Consider the following 13,865-nt stretch of genomic DNA (forward strand, 5'->3'; position numbering starts at 1 on the left):
AGTTACTTACTCTGAATTAGGAGCAGGATGGCTCCTTATTTTATTTGCCTAATATTACATGTCTCCAGAGAATCCTTCAGCTTCTAGAACTTTATGACACCTAAAATGGTAACATATGCCAGTTTTCTCTGTATTAGGATCCTCTATTCAAAATATGAAATCCAAGTCAATACCATGAAATTAAGTAGGATTACATTGAAGAAAACCAACATTAACTCTATATTTTATAGATTTTTATAAGTATACCAGAAGGCAAATATTTTGGTCAATTGTGTACTCTGGTTATTGGAGAACTAATTCCTAAATCCTACAGTCATTTTATTTATTTCTACTTGATGTGTATACATATATGAATATATTTTGGTATATAAAATATTTCTTAGTGTATGTAGTATATATAGTATATTTTACCCTTTACTTATATTTATTATTACAGTTTCCTGCTTCAAATCTTAGCCTTACTATTTTGAAGAAAATTAAACTTTTACTCCTATAACTCTGGATCTAAGAAGGCTCAGAGTACATCATTTTCAATATCAACAGTCACTCACAGTATTGTAGGTGTTGAATGTAACTTAATGAACACTCCATAATGTAGTGTGGTTTCTAGAACAAAATATTATACCTAGGATTCTCCTCTTGGATCTGGACATTCTTTCACTGGGTTTGCCAAATCCTTAATCATGCACTACATGTTTTTCATGCGCCAGACACTTTTCTAAGTTCTCGATACTTATAAATCTCATATAGTCCTCATAACCAACCGACAAGCTGAAAATAAATAATATCTCCTTTCAAAAGATGAAGACAGGGAGCTGCCAAAAGATTAAGGAAGGTCCTGAAGTCACACACCAGGGCGAGACAAAGGAGCTTTGACTTCAGCGTTCTAGTTCACAGACTAAAACCGTGCTTCCCTGTTGGTTTGCTTTGGCCGATCTCAGTTCTCTTTCTGTTTTGTATTTTTGTTTTTGCTTTTCCCCTGCTCCTCGAGTGCCGACCCAGTGAGTGCCTACTCGTTGATTTTAAGACCCAGTTTAACTGACACCTTCTCTAAGATTTTCTTCCTTCCTCACCAAGTTTGAGTCACTGGCTCCTCAGCTGTACACTTGCACCACTTTCTAAACAGTTCCACTACTGCATATATGACCTAGCACTGCAATGAGTGGCTTAACGTTTTCCTCCAAAAAGGTTATACTTTACCTCAAGGTCCAATCGTGTGATCTCTAAGAGTAAAAATTCTCTGTGTAACTGCAAACTCTAGCGTAGTGCTGGAAATATATACTTGCAGAGGCAGATCTATAAAAATATAATACTAGTTGGGGCCGGGCGCGGCGGCTAACGCCTGTAATCCCAGCACTTTGGGAGGCTGAGGCGGGAGGATCAGGAGGTCAGGAGATTGAGACCATCCTGGCTAATGCAGTGAAACCCCGTCTCTACTAAAAATACAAAAAATTAGCCAGGCGTGGTGGCGAGCGCCTGTGGTCCCAGCTACTCGGGAGGCTGAGGCAGGAGAATGGCGTGAACCTGGGAGGCGGAGCTTGCAGTGAGCCAAGATGGCGCCACTGCACTCCAGCCTGGGTGAGAGAGCGAGACTCCATCTCAAAAAAAAATTTGTTTTAATAAAATAAAAATATAATACTTGTTGGGTACAATTAGGAATCATGGGAACTCTGATAAGCTGGAGAGTGCATTAATGGTCAGAAGAAAATCCACTTTAATTTTTAATAAGCACTGCGGCTCAAATGTATCCATCCATTTTTGTCTTCTAACCTAGCATAATATCTGGCAGGCATCACCCAATCAATGTTTACTACACCAATGAAAGAGGAATATTGTACTTCAATATTTCCAATAAAAAGAATAAAATGAAATGGGTAAACGTTTAAACCTATATTATGGGCTTAATCATATACCCCTAAAATTCATACGTTGAAGTTCTAACCCTCAGGATCTCAGGATGGGAGTGTATTTGGAGAGAAGATCTGTAAAGAGGTAATTAAACGAAAATGAAGTTATTATTGTGAGCTCTAATTCGATACTACGGCGGCCTTTTAAGAAGAGGAAATTTGGACACAGATACATATTGAGGGAAGACAATGTGAAGAGGCAGGAGAAGACAGCCATTTATAAGCCAGAAAGAGAGGCTTGAAACAGATACTTCTCCACTGTGGTATCTCAAAGGTGTCCATATTTTGTAAATGGCCTACATAAAGAGAAGATATTCACAGAATATATTATTTTGTGGTTTCAAATGTTATATTTATAAGAACTACAACTTTATGCAATTACACCTGTATTTCAAGGTTATCAGAGGTAGCAATCCTGTCAATATGTTGATTTCACACTTCCAGCCTGTGAGAAAAATACTTTTTTTGTTTAAACCACCCAGTCTGTGGTCTTTAGTCACAGTATATGTAACAAAGAATATATCTTGTAACAATATTTGCACAAAATTTTAATGTTTAATATTAAAATAAAGCTTATGTTTATAGGTAATTGGTTAATTGGTTACCCAGTTAATTGGTAGATATATTGTTCTCTGAAATGACTGGTTCATTTGTTTTCATAGACTCCCCTGGCAAACAATGAGTCGTGAAGAGAGTTAGGAAAAATAATTTAAAGTACTATCATCAGACCGGTCCAGAAATGTTAACTTTTTTCTTTATCAGCTTCTCTTAGTAAGTGTTAAAAAGATAAGTAAAGGAAAGTGTGGCCTGATTTCAATAAGATATATAATAGAAATCAAAGAAGCAGGTGCAGCCTTCAGGTAAAGTAGCATAAAATGGTTAAATAGTAAAACCTTAAGCTCCTACAGATGGAGGATGTTTAATAGTGTTGCGCAGGAAGTGTCTTAGGTTCAAATTTCTGAACGAGGTACCTGTTTTCAGCTCAGATCTCATGTTGAAATTATGCTTCCAAATAAGATGAACTGGGTTTAAAATTTGTTTTCCAGTATTAAATCCCAGTGAAAAATAGCAGGGCTACTAAACAAAGGAAGACGTACTAATAATAAAATGCAAAGCATAATGGACACAATTAATGCCTCCTTAGCAAGCAGTTGTTTAAAATAGAGTACTTACAGTAATTTAGTTTTAAAAAATAGATAATGTGAAAAAATATTGCAAATGAAAGCAAGGGTTCTGTTTTGGAATAAAAAGAATTTGTCATGGCTGGCACACAGGGGGCAATACAGAACTCAAAGTAATGTTCAGGAAACGAGGAATTTTCAAGAAGAGAAAAGTGGCTTAGACTAGAGCTAGGTCTCTTAGTATAGCTTTCTTTTTTTTGTTTGTTTTGAGACAGAGTCTTGCTCTGTCATCAGGCCGGAGTGAAGTGGCGCAATCTTGGCTCACTGCAACCTCCGCCTCCCGGGTTTAAGCAATTCTCCTGCCTCAGCCTCCCAAGTAGCTGAGACGACAGGTGCGTACCACCATGCCCAGCTAATTTTTGTATTTTTAGTAGAGATCAGGTTTCACCATATTGTCCAGGATGGTCTCGATCTCTTGACCTCGTGGTCCACCTGCCTTGGCCTCCCAAAGTACTGGGATTACAGACGTGAGCCACCGTGCCCAGTCTCTTAGTATAGTTTTCAATATTATATTAGGATTGAAGAATTGGACATTAATACTAATGCAATGAAGGTTTGGACACTAATACTAGAATCCCACTTAATATCAATTATAGTCTAAGGTATATTTCTCATTTCATAAGATAAGGACAATCCTTCCCATTTAGTCCTCTTCATACTCCTAAGAAAGAGTAAAATTTATTCCTTTCAGAAATGTTTTTTAAACTTTCTACATAAACTGGAATCCATTTAACTCCAGGCACAGGCACCTAGTCTAGATAGCACATGAGAGAAGCACTTACTATAGTCTTATATTTAACTCACTCAAGTATTTCTTGAGGGCCTAGTATGAACCATACACTTTTCAAAACTGGGGATAGAGGCTGTTAGATAAACAAATAGCAGTCTCAAGTTTCATGGAACTTACTTTTAAGGAGGAAAAAGAGAACAGATAGTGAAGAATGAAGGAGGGTAGAGGGACACCCTCTAGAGTGGTCAAGGATCACTGCTCTGATAAATTGTCATGGGCAGAGGTGTGAATGATGTGAAGAAGAAAATCATTTATTAAGATGGGAAAGATTAACTGAAGAAGGAGCAGGTTTGGTGAAAGAATATAAAAGTATCTTGGATATATTAGATAGAAGTGAAGTTTGTAATAGCACTTGTTATGACTCTGGAATTTAGGAGCATGATGAAGTCAAGGATCTAATATAAGGACTGTCAATATGTAGATGGTGATATTGGCCAGGAAAAGATTGTACAGAGAATAGAAGAAATTTGAAGAATGAGTTCTAGAATTTTTCATTTTTTAGAAATCAAGAATTTTTGGGAGAATCTAGCAAAGAGCTTAAGAAAAAGTGTCCAGTAAAGCAAGAGAACTATGAAAATAGTATGCTGACACCAAATGAAGAAGTTTCTGGAAGAATAAAAGTCAATGACGAAAAGAAGAAAAGTCAGTAAGCACTCCCAAATACTTCTGCAAGATGAGCAATGTGACAGTTGATGACTGAGCCACAGCATGTGGCAACATGGGTGTCATTCACGTGCCTATGATAGAACGAGATCGTAGCTGGCTTATTTTTATCTGGATGTGTTTCATCTATTTGTTTCTTCAATAACATTTTATTGAGGAAGTATTATGTGTGGGTATTGAAGGGGAACTACAAACGAGAATGCATCCATTTATTGTCATCATGAAAATCATTAAGTCACAAAATAAATAAAAACAAAATTCTGCCTACTAGTTTTCTTTTATATTATTGGAATAAAGTAACTTGTTATATATTGCCCATTAAAATCCTGAAATTTTTTCAGATTGCTTGTTTCTGTTTAGGAGATACCAATTACACACTTTAAAATATATGCAGAATTGTCAAAGAAAGCAAGTTTGTGGTGCTAAGAGATTTTTAGTGTTAATTAATATATAATATACATTTATTTCACAAAAGTCAAGAGAGTTGTTACATTACATTTCTCAAGCCCAACCCAGCCTCTGAAGTGTTCCCACAAAGCTATGTCATGGCCAGTTATCTCAGATAAGTGTTTATGGTGACAAGGCTACTATTTAATTTAAACTTTTCATACACATGCTTGTATACATACACACACTCTCACACATCATGTAAATCAACGAATATTTTCTACAGTATTTACCAGTTAAATTTAAGAACACATAGTCTTTTAAAACAAAGGGACATTTTTAGAATCACACTGGTATACATCAGCTTAAATTTATTTTTTAATTTAAATTAACATATTTTTTATATTTGCAACAGTGAAAGTCACTTTACTAGCATTTATCTCTTATTCAATCCAATAAGTATATTGTAATATATGTCAATTATTTATTAATATACATTAAATAAGATAAATTAATTACATAAGAAATGTATAGCTTTATACATTTATGAATAATATATAAATAAATACGCATTAAATGCATAGATATATACATTTATGATGTATATTTATTAATGTTTATTAATTTATTAATGAATACTAATAAATCGGCAATGTATAGACTCATTAAATACATTCATAAAGAAATATTAATTACTTATTAATATACATTAAGCATATTGTAAATATGTTTGCTTTTCAAAAACAAATTTGATGTAATAACATAATAAAGGGCTTTTATACGGTAATTCAACAAAGGTAGGATATGAACATAAGAATATTCGTGAGGATAAAAATTAAAGTCTGTAGTACTCTGAAAGAGTAAATTCTACATATAAAGTGAGAATCTAAACTGTATACTGCTATTAAGTTCAATACACTTTTATAATTAAAATAAATCTGAAATAATTTTTTTTATTAGAAGATGAGACATAAAAGCAGTCGTCATTTTGCATGGCATAACTCAGCAATATAAAATGGGCACATAGTAAATTAAAGATTAAAAACATAGTCCAGGCGACACAAAATTCAACAAATTCAATCAACAGGTGCATAACGTATCATTTCCTTGGTTTAAAAGTCTTTGAAATGCTATATTTCTACATAATGGAATTTCCTATAGAATTCCCAATTCACAACATGTTTTTCTATGTCATTTACCTAAACACTGAATGTACTGTGGCATCAGTACTAGTAGCCCGAATAAAACTGTCAAAAGCACCAGCTGGCTGTATTCAACATGGCACTTGTCCAGGTCTCAAATGTCTTATTTATATACAATGGAATTCTGCCAGCTGTTTAATATTTAGGGCTAATAATTGTAATTGGCAGTACTATAAAAGCACTACTAACAAACATCAGAAAATACTTCTCAATGTGAAGTTTGAGTTGTTCTCATTTCACAGAGTGAAATTTGTGACAGTGGAAAGTGAATTTAAGCAATTTTGACTTTGAAATAGTTTTTAAGAATTAAAGAAAAAAAGATTAACAAAGCTATAGGTGAGTTGTAAACTTACCATCTTATTTATATTTTTTTAAACCAGGGACATGTGTTGATAGTTAAAGATTGTATCATTATAAAAATGAACAGAGGTATTTAAACAGGTCCCTGGACCTCAAAGACAAGGTAAAGGGTGTTAGGACTAGAAGAAGTTACAATATAGTATCAAGATGGATTAATATATCATGATAACGCAGTGAAATTTTACCAAAAGAAGTCTATGTGAAAAATGAGGTGGACTCACTAACTGCCAATTATGAATGTACCACTATAATTTAGGTTTCATCTCTAGAAGCAAACAGTAGACATGTACCACTTGATGAAAGAAAGAATGAATGGAAGAGAGAGAAAGAAGAAAAAAGAGAAAGAATGAGAGGAGAGAAAGAGAAAGAAAAAAGAGAAAGTAAAAAAGAAGGAAGAAAGAGAAAAAAACGAACCTTCTTGCAAACAAAATAGGCATTATTTGTAACATGCATTAAATTTGAGTAATAGACAATGAGAGGCTATTCCTCTCAAAATATCACTTTTCAAAAGACAACATTCCACTACTGAACCATTTTTCCCTCTAAATCCTGTTGCTTGTCCCTAAAAATAACCACACCCCTGGGTATAATAGAATGTTAAGCCTAAACCATCATTTGTGTAAATGTGAATATGTGAACCAAGAAGGCTCTGACAGCAGACAAAGTAGAAGGGGAGAGCTGTGCGGAAATTGTGAGGATGCACGTGAAATGAAAAGTGAGAGGGTAGAACTCAAGGAACAAAACACATTCCTCCAATCCCACCTACTTCACATTTTTGCCAAGTTTAAGCCCTGGAGAAGATACAAAAGACAGTCCTCTAGCCAGTAGTGAAAAACGTAGAGGAGGACCAGGGAATTGAACAATTAAGAAAATTGGATTTTAATTCTTGTTTTCACAATATCTGTTGATATCTGTTAAATTACTTAGCTTTCCTGAGATCTATTTTCTCAACTACTAAATATATTAATATATCAAATATAATTTCCTTTCTACATAAGTAGCCAATAAAATGCTTAATTCAGCCCCAATAGGTGCTGGAATACCCACCAGAGAGTTCAACATGTATGTAGGGGACGGCAAAGTCACCAAACTTTCTTTTTCTAATTTCTAAAATCTAAAATGGTGTTTGATATTTAAAAAGAAAACAAATAAATATTTGAAAAGGAGAAAAGCTAGAACTTCGCTGGACCTTGTTACAATTATATTACTGATGCTGCTTTGACTTTGAATTACACAGGAAACACCGTAATGTTTCTAGGTTTAGGTTCTTTACCATACTTTGATTATAGGTGCCCAGTCATATACTATCTTCACAGCCCACACATGCAGAAATAAAGCACTGAGCTCATAGCAGAAAAATAATCCAGAGACAGCAGGGGGAAAAAAGCACCCAATAAGAAGTTGACTTTTTAATTTTAGACAAATACAAATTAAAAACATGCTTTCCAAACCAGAGATGCCAATCTCCCTGTTGGTAATGGACACAAGATTTGGGAGCACTTAGATGATTTAGTCCTGGGAGCAGTAGTTTCCAGCTTCACATTCTAATATCAGTGCTGCTATCCTTTTTCCTAAGTCCCCTATCTTTCTGCCTGACTCCCCATCATTATCTTGCTGGAAAACATTCCCTCTTATTAGACGTGGGGAAGAAAATGCTAAAACGATTCCATTTCAAGGGTTTTGCTTCCTTTTGTTTTAACAATCACAAAGAGAAACCAAGAATTCTGGCTTGGAAAAGTTTGAGTGCCACGAGCACAGTATCTTTCATTGATTTTTAAAGAGCTTTTCAGTGTGTGTTTACATTTTGGATTTCGCTCCTCAAAAACATAAGAGTTTGGTTGTTCCAATGTTTGCTTATTTTAAAAGTAATTCGTTGACTGCTACTTTGTAATTTCTGCATATGATTATAGAAAGTAGAATCACTTATGGCGTATCTAAACTAAATTCAAAACAACCGGAATGTAATTAGATTAATGCCAATGTAAACCACCAGCCCAATGAATGGAGGCCTTTTAAACACAAATAGAACACAATGGTTTTGATGCCAAGAAATTCCTGTAATTTGGAACCTACTGTGGATACCCTTACTCTATAGGGCCTCCATTTTGATGAAGCCACTCAAGTCAACCAGCCGTTCAACTACTTCTACACACATATCGTTGTGTTTTCTTCATGAAGCCAAGGGAAAATATTTTCCCTTAGGGGAGCTGGTTTCTTCCAATTTCTATCTAAGAATAAGTTGAAGGAAAATCACCATCATTTTCCGGTCGTCTCTATAACTACTTGGTCCCTGAAACATTTGAAGAATACCAACATCTTGAAAATTCCAAATACTGCTCCGAATCATGTGAATATATTTAAAGGAAAAGGTCAAACCTTAAAAAAAAACACAAAATACTGTTTATAAAAATTATGCCTTAAAATATTTTTATAGTCATAGAGTAGGATATAGTCATATGATTTAAATGATCATTTACATAATCATTTCAATGTCTCTATGTAACCAGCAGAATCTCACAGACTTTTACAGTTACAATTAGTTTCAACCCTAGAGTTTTGCAAATGAATTTCAGATAAGACAGCAGTATAAAATCTGTAGCTAATTCCCAGTTCCCAAAAAGCGACAGTTACTCTTGAGCCATTAAACAAAGTATAAAGAGTTATAAAATTCTAGATTTCTGCTCATAGAGCAAAAGGAACATAAATTCTTTTTAAAATCATCATGTTAATAGAAAAGGCTTAGAATGCATCTGTTTTCATTAAAAAATAGTTTCTGTATTAAATCACCTTAATATAAAGTTGGAGGCCATGTGTGGGTGTGTAGGGAGTACTTCAGAACTTTAGGCAATAATTATTAAGACTCTAAATGAGAGAGGAAGGTGAGGCAAAAGGTGATCTATAAAGGTCCCGTGGGTTTGCCCTACCTTCTAATCAGGATAATATTGACATATCTTTGGGTATTTGGTAGAGCAATGTAGCAAGAGAAGATCCAACTGCAGCCATGAGAAAAGGCCAAATCTTGCAGATCTCACCCAAAGCACCATCCAGGACTATGCATAATAGAATAAACCTCTGAGGAGCTCAATGAAGCATGTGAGACAGCGGGAAGAGATTAGGAATTCACCCATCCTTGTGCAGTCCATTTTAAAATTTATATTTAATTTCAATTGTGTGTACAATATATAGAAAGGTACATGTAGAAATTTAATAACTAAATCTGTAGCTATCTATAAATATACATACAGTGGGAACTCAATAATTATTTTAACTATCAGAGTACATCATCAAAAGTTTTGGATGGTTTTACATTATACCGGAACTCTGACTTCAAGGATTACCTCTCCGAGTCCTCAAATTAAAATCACATTTGTAATCAGTTTTCCTTTCATCTTAAAAAATGTCTGACATTCTGACAAGTTCCAATGTCTACTTTGTGTAATTCAATGGAAATAATAAGCTATTTATTGTAGATAATTTTCATTCAAAATATTTTAGAAACAATGTAATATGTACCATGTGATTCTGAAAACCAGTAATGAATAGATTTTTATATTACTTAGAGGGAGTTTTGATTTTTTTAATGTTCTCTTTCAAAGGAGTGTGAAAGACATCATAGGTCCCTGACATTGTTACAGATGCAGAAAGATATGCTAAGTTTTTGTTGATTATACCTCAACTTTTACATACATAGACTATTTCCAGGTAAAGCAAAAGAATTACACACATGCCTATGCACGCACCACACAAATTACCAATAATCAGAAAAACCTATTTCATTTAAGCTATACTTTCTCTGTTCAAAATTTGTGTATGGATTGACCTTTTTTTCAATATTTTCCTTTTCATGACATAATGTAAGGCATACCTTTTCTAAATTGTCCACTAAAGTGAATAGAAATCTATGTGTACTACACGGAAAATCAATTGAGAATCTATTCAGACTATAAAATTTCCTACACCAAGCTATCAATGCATTCCTACCTCTTATTTTTAAAGGACACTCTGATGTATTTAAACTTCAGTGACTAGGCTACTCTTCACAATGAATAGCCATATTTTCTGTACTGTACAGACTATACCATTAGCAATTATACATTCCCGGACTGATCTTTTACAGATGTCAAGGAAATCTGATGAAAGGACACACTCAGCATGGAGGCATGGTTGGGGCTATAAAGTGGCACCACTGGGTATGGCATGTCCTTGTTATAGGAAATAAAGAGTGGTATAAAACCAGTATTTATTTTTCAATGAAAGGATAAAAAACCGATTAAAGTCATGAAGAAGAGAAGAGGAGGATAAAGGGGAAAAATAAAGGAAAATTTATGAGAGTATGGTCATCAAATAAGAGGAAAACCATAGTGAAGAGAGAGCTAACAGGTAAGTAAGGATGAAAATAATTATCATTGGTCAAATGCTATCTAAAGTGCTCACTGTTGCCTAAGTCATTTACACGAAATATTTCATCAACCTTCCCAGCAACCCTTAAAAAAGTACTAGCATTTTGCCAAGGAATAATGATTCAAATAATTGAAAACCATTTCTTACTTTGAAGACTTTCACTCAATTAGCGTGCTTGACAGGCCAGCTTTCTGAGCATGCAGTCTGTGTAGTTTCCTAGGGCTCTCTGCTTAGATTTAACAATCTGCTGCCACAATCTTAAACTTGTTAGTTTTTGAACAAGGTATTTCAAAAATACCCTAAACCCCTCAGATTATGTAGCTGATCTCGATATCTCATAATTCTGAAGGACAAGATTTATGGCATACTTAACTGATTGCATACGGCACTAATAATCCAAAAGCTCAAATTTAAAACATCACAGTATTAAGTATATCTCTCTCCACTACCATCTCCATTACATTGTCTTTTATTTATCTTTCTGTTTATTTGGCTGCATCACCTTCTGAGGTTGTCATTGACTACCTATTAAACAGGTCTATTTGAATGTCTGCCTGGCTTCTCAAATATTTTAATCAGTGTACAAAACTGAGCTATGTGACAAAATATATAATTTATATATTTTGCTGTAAGAAAAAAAAAATCAGTAGAAGTTAAAAGAATTAAACTCTATGGCAGTATTCATTTATTTAATATATCTTTGTCATATTTGCTCAACTAGAAATTAACTCAGAAATTCTTCTGTGGTCTTCAACATGCCTATTAGAATTTTGAAAACAAGGCAGAAACCAATGAACACCAATAAATTCACTGAAATGCTCAAAAAGTAAACTTCAATATAAAAGAAACAGGTAGAATACAAAAGTCATTTAAATAAAACTAGGAGATTACTTAAGTCTGTCAAACTCAAATTACATAATTACAATATGAGTGTTTTTGTTTACATAAAAAGAAACATTTTCAAAACTGTGAAAACAAATTTTCATACTATGTGTTAGAGTGTGGAAATTATCCCATTTAAAGGGGTTTATCATTCACTTGGTTTATCAACATCTTGTCCAAAAGGCTGTGACAATATCTCTTTTTTTCCAACTCTCTGGAAATTATTTTAGCTCCTCCTATACAAGCAAGTCTTAGCAAATTACACAAACTAAACTTGCCAGAGTAATCCCATATGCACTTCACTTACAAAAAAAGTTTTTATTTTATGTGAAGTACAGGTTTGCCATCTCATAGTTTCATGGAAATAAGTCTATTTTTTTCCTTAAAAAATAACGACAGAGAAAAATAAATGACAAAGCTGGAGTCAAGGAATTTTGGAAACAGTCCAGTTGTTTTATCAGCTGCACCACAAGACAAGCAAACCTTAACCTTCTATGGCCTTATAACGCTACTAAACTGCTGCCTTTATACTCTGCATTTTGCATATATAAGAAAACACTCCTCAGTTTAATATGCTGATTACTGTAAAGTAAGCCTAATGTCAAAATAATATTTGACCCAATGCATCATAAAGCTGTGGCTTTCTAACCAGTGTTCCTGTCACATGCCAGCCAGTAAAATACACACCATAAATTTAAGAGAATGGTTTCATCTTTCTCTTTAGGGAATTGAATACACACAGACTTGAAAATCAAGAGAAACTAACTTCTGACTCTGTTTATGGTATAGTGGATAACTTTTTAAAAAAAAAATCAGATTTGGCATTGCATAAAGGACAATGCCTAAATATTTCCACCTTCAAGCCTGGTCTATTTAAGATATCTTAGATGTATAGCAGGTAAGAAAGCTTTCATGAAAAAAAAATTAATGTAGAGCTGTTTTGACATCATTTAATTGGCACACTATGCATTTGTAGATTTTTAGGGAAGAAATTATGCTGTTGCAGAAAAACATGGAAACAAATAGAACAGGTTTTCTAAGCACCCTCAACTACTGATTACAGCATTTTGTTTTAACCTTTTATAACAGAAATTGATATGAATATACAAACTGCACTTGAGTTGTATTTCTGCATATTTAAACATTTAAATTACTTAGCCTCTAAGTCTCAGCGTATTGAAAAAAAAACCCTGCTCTCAGTGAGACACTGATTTCATGCTGTGACAAGCTCAACAATGAAAACAACTATACACATGAGAGGGTTTTTCACCAAACCGCAGCACTAAGCACAAATGAAACCCTGCTGGGAACATGTAGCTACAAGTGTGAGTATGTTTGACTTGGTAACATGCATTTGTGACTTTATGTGTTAATAGGAAAAAATGAAAAAGGAGCTAGACAAGGATTTCATTGTCCACATTTTTTGAAGATCTTTTTTTTTTTTTTTTTTTTTTACAGACTTTAAAAATATTGGCAACATTTGAACATAACACTTAGCATTGGGCTCAAAGGCTGTCTTCACTACAGTTAACCACACAGTTCCCTGCTCTGCCCCAACAGTGACCTCAATCTAAGCGAAAAAGATGAGAGAAGATTCAAACTTTATGCTTGTATTCCCCTTGGACTGGTCTGAACCAAAGATCATAAAGAGACTCACTATGAATCATGATTTATTTCTTATTATATGATGGAGTAAGTATCCTATTATATGAAAAATGAAGGCAAATGGTGGTAACTAATTATAAAAGTTCCCCTCCTTTTTAAAGAAATTAGACTGGTTTAAAACCCCTTCTCTGATAACTGTTTATACTCCATTCCCATGTGATTTTTGAGGGAGGTATAAGAGCTATCAGAGATCAGTATAACAGTAGGAAAAACACTAGAAAAAGACATATTAATTAGCCTTCCAAATAAATTCCATCTCAAATATCATTTCACAATACTCGAATCTTTGGCAAACATAAAAATGAACATGAAACAATTCAACATTGCAAGAAACACAAATAACACTACTCAAATGGTTCATTAGGTATAAAGAAATTATTTTATTCAAGTAAAAAAGAAATGAAAATTTTTATAATAAAATATAAGT

At 33.9% G+C, this 13,865-nt stretch overlaps 1 protein-coding gene across 1 annotated transcript in view; it reads right to left on the reverse strand.

Annotated features, from left to right (window-relative positions):
* The window catches only part of EPHA3 (EPH receptor A3), a 368,497-nt gene that overhangs the window by 280,637 nt on the left and 73,995 nt on the right, over window positions 1-13,865 (reverse strand). The window lies entirely within an intron of this gene.

This window comes from Hylobates moloch, unplaced genomic scaffold (genome assembly GCF_009828535.3).
Source record: "Hylobates moloch isolate HMO894 unplaced genomic scaffold, HMol_V3 SCAFFOLD_4, whole genome shotgun sequence".
NCBI lineage: Eukaryota > Metazoa > Chordata > Mammalia > Primates > Hylobatidae > Hylobates > Hylobates moloch.